The sequence below is a fragment of the Tamandua tetradactyla genome, chromosome 12, assembly GCF_023851605.1.
Source record: "Tamandua tetradactyla isolate mTamTet1 chromosome 12, mTamTet1.pri, whole genome shotgun sequence".
In the NCBI taxonomy this organism is placed as follows: domain Eukaryota; kingdom Metazoa; phylum Chordata; class Mammalia; order Pilosa; family Myrmecophagidae; genus Tamandua; species Tamandua tetradactyla.
The window spans coordinates 74,566,210-74,570,226 of NC_135338.1; the positions used below are offsets into that span (position 1 = coordinate 74,566,210).

The 4,017-nt window shown below is 37.5% G+C and overlaps 1 pseudogene; it reads right to left on the bottom strand.

Moving 5' to 3' along the window:
• Positions 1–811: 811 nt before the first annotated feature.
• Positions 812–2,883, bottom strand: LOC143651452 (phosphorylated adapter RNA export protein pseudogene; annotated as a pseudogene).
• Positions 2,884–4,017: the final 1,134 nt, after the last annotated feature.

Genomic DNA, 4,017 nt, shown 5'->3' on the forward strand with positions numbered 1-4,017 from the left:
TGGGTAATTGGAGCTGAAGGGATACAGACTGTGCAACAAGACTGGATACAAAAACTCAGAAATGGACAGCACAATACTACCTAATTGTAATGTAATTATGTTAAAACAATGAATGAAGCTGCATCTGAGGTATAGTTTTTTTTTTCTTTTTTTCTTTTTTCTCTCTATTATCGTTTTATTTCTTTTTCTGTTGTCTTTCTATTTCTTTTTCTAAATCGATGCAAATGTACTAAGAAACGATGAATATGCATCTATGTGATGATATTAAGAATTACTGATTATATATGTAGAATGGAATGATTTCTAAATGTTGTGTTAGTTAATTTTTTTAATTAATAAAAAAAAATGCCTGAGTACTTAGAACACAGATAAATGAAATTTGAATGCATTTAGAATAGCTTAACAATTCACATGTTCCATTAGGATATTTTAATGGAATGTCTTGAAATCAAAGCATAATTCATTTCAAACATATTTCAGAAAAAGACCATAAATTTTGAATGACTTATTATGACTTGAACAGAACTGATTATCAGCTAATAATACTCATAATAAGTAGCACAGGCAACAGATTGAAAAATTAAATTCTCTGCTATATACTTTTAAATATTTTGTCAGGAGAAAATTTTTAATGTTTTTATTATTAATCACATTCATCTCCCCACATATATTCATTTTTATTTAAAATAATACAGTTCTCTTTTCTACAGATTTTCATATTTATCAGTGCAAAGTAAAACAAATCTTAGTAGAAACGATTTCTTACAATGTTATTTTAGAAAGCTTTCTTCCTTGTATTGTCCAAAATGTATTAAAAGATGCCCAAATCATGCGAATGAGCAACCTCAATGGCTTCCTCTGTACCCAACTTTATTTTTGTATATTCTTTTTGTGATTCATCAAGAGAGGCCAAGGCTTCATTTGTGTCATGTGCAAAATTTCTAGTGATGTATGATCATTTTCTGGAAAATTTAAGCTTTAATAGTTTGTGTCATGTTTTCCCCCAACACTTGTGTTCTCCTGTTTCTAGCAATTTTTTTTTGTTTTCCTATTCCTTTTGATTTTCAATGTAGAAAATGCCCTTAATTTGTCCCTCACTCTTACTCAGCATGCTTTACAGGTGATTCAGAAAAACTCCACCCAGTGTTCTTCTTTGACTGCCGTTCATAATAAAAAGGCCACCATTTTGTTCAACTGTAGCAGTTTCCATCAGAAGCTCAATTGCCTTTTTGTTCCCAATTAACCTTACTACTTGGGCTATCAGATCTTTTTTAGTTTCCTGTAACCTAAAAGAAATTTCATCTGCCACATTTTCTTGAGAATCTTATTTTGTGAACTTATATCAGTCTTTATGATTCATTTCCAGTCTGTCCCTTAGTCTGTCTTTGACAGATTAGTTCCATTTGAGATGATCTTCCCTATTTTCCTTTCTTTGATCCCATTTTTTTGCCACCATGCATATAGTCATCTAGTTCTTTGTCTAATTCTTTTGAAAGAATTGAGATTTCTTCTTAAGTTTCTTAGCAAGCAAATAATTGTAGGTCTCAGATTGTCTGCTTTTGTTGATAATGCCATCAAATCCCAAATCCCCAATTCAGGGGCCCCAAATCCCTAGTTCAGGGGCCACTGCATTTTGATTTTATTCCTGCAGCACATAACCCCATACATTGTTAATCTTCTTTCCTTCAGCAGCAAGTGGTTTCTGACTGCTCTGGGCAAACTGAAAAGGTTCTGATTTAGGAGGAGAATTAAAGTATTTCTGTCATTTGCATTTCCAAAGACAGCTATTATCATCTGAATCATAAAACTCTTTTCACTCGAATCCACACTTTGAACAGTCCAATAATGTAATACTGGCACACAGGCTGCTGCTGCAGTATTTTGGAAGGTCCTCACTGCTATGTTCCCACTTAGTTCTTTTGGCACCTGCAGCAGTCTGTTACTGAGTGCCATCATCATGTCAGAATCTGAGTCAGAGAGCTGCCCATCTTCTATGTGCTGGCATCCTGTGACATCTTCTTGAACGTGTGTCCTCTAGTATATTTTTAATTTAATATATAGTAGCTTTCATTTCTGTAAGATCTGCTATTTTTCTATTTATTCTTTCAAATTTTTTTTATGCTCTTCTAGTGTCTTCTTGATAGCCTTTATATCTTTAACCAAACCATTGAACTTATTTAGGAGATTTGTATAAACGTCTTTATACTGTCCCAAATTCTGTGTCTCCTCTGGTGCTTAAATTTCATCATTTGGCTTGGACATATTTTCTTGCATCTTCACGTGTTTTGTGATTTGCTGTTGCTTTTGAGGCATTTGATTATCTTGATAAGGTTATTTTGAAAGCTGATTTTCCTCACTCATTTAAGATTTTGGGTTTGCATTGAAGGTCTCCTTTTGCACTCAGTTTGTCAGTAATTCCATTACTGACCAAGGCTAGGACCTCATGCAGGAGGTGCAAATCTAATTGAAGATCTGTAAAAAGCTAAGCAGAGAGACAGTTTGCCCAATTGCACTTTGTGCGTCTTCCCAGTTGATGGTGCTCTTGGGCTACCTCTTTCCCTCAGGCCTGCCACCTCTCTCTAAGTCAGCCAGCTGGGCTGAGACACACCCAGTTGTAAAGCCAACTAAGAACAGATCTCTTTGCACACTGAAAGCCACCAAGTCTGTGGCTGAGAGATGGGCAATATGTACCTCAGCAGAGAATCTGCTTGTGGGCACTACGGGTCTGGTAATCTTCAGATTACACTCCCATGTGAAATGAGCTTGGGCTGTAGAACTGAGTAATTCAACTACCCCTGCCCACATCCAGCTCAGAATTCCTGGTGGTGTGGTGAGGTTCTCTCCCACAGCCTTGCTTCTCCTTCCATGCCTGCTGTGACGCATTATGGGCCTCCACTGTGAAAGGATAGAAGAAGCAGCACCCAGTTAGTCTCTTTTATGGGCCAATTGTCAGCTCAGCTCAGCTGTTTCCCCCTCCTCCAAAAGGCAGGGCCCCCTAGTCTAAGCCAAAACCAGGTGCCCACAGCAGCCTGTGTTCGGGGTGGGGGATTTGGCATAGTCCTCCTCAAGGTCTCTGTGCATAGGTACACCAAGTCTGGCTTCTGAGTTCCCCATGGAAACTCCCCATTGCACTGCTGAAAGGGTAGATCTCCCAGGCTGATATGGCAGCAGGAGTGCTACAGCATGGTGCTCCTTTGGCTCCTACTTTAACCTATGCATTGCAGCCCATCCCAGGTGCAGATAGACTCATCCCATCCTCTCAATCATAATTTCTATGTTTTTTCATCTAGCCCTCCCTATACAATGTAAAAGTCCCTCTCTGGTCACTTGTACCCTGGAATCACTGTCTTGGTCATTTTTTCTGTCACTTCTATGGTTGTTCTTCACAGTAAGTGTGACCAGCCTATCCTATTCTGCCATCTTCCTGGAATCTCCCTGATTTTTGAAATATGGTCTTTTCAGGTATAAAATTCTTGGTTGGCAAATTTCTCTTTCTTGCCTCCATGGTTTTTGATGAGTAACTGGCACTTAATCTTATTAGCATCTCCTTTTACTTAGCATGTTGATTTTCTCTTGCAGCTTTCAGAACTCTCTACTTATCCTTGGCATTCAAAATTTTTACTATAAAGAGATTGGGCATGGATGTCTTTGATTTTATCCTGTGTGGGGTACACTGCACTTCTTGAATGTGTATATTCATGTTTCTTTTGCTAAGTTTGGGATGTTTTCTATCCTTTTTCTTTTATGCTTCTTCTCCCTCTTTCTTTCTTTCTTTCTTTCTTTCTTTCTTTCTTTCTTTCTTTCTTTCTTTCTTTCTTTCTTTCTTTCTTTCTTTCTTTCTTTCTTTCTTTCTTTCTTTCTTTCTTTCTTTTTCTTTCTTTCTTTCTTTCTTTTCTTTCTTTCTTTCTTCCTTCCTTCCTTCCTTCCTTCCTTCCTTCCTTCCTTCCTTCCTTCCTTCCTTCCTTCCTTCCTTCCTTCCTTCCTTCTTTCTTTCTCTCTCTCTTTCTTTCTCTCTCT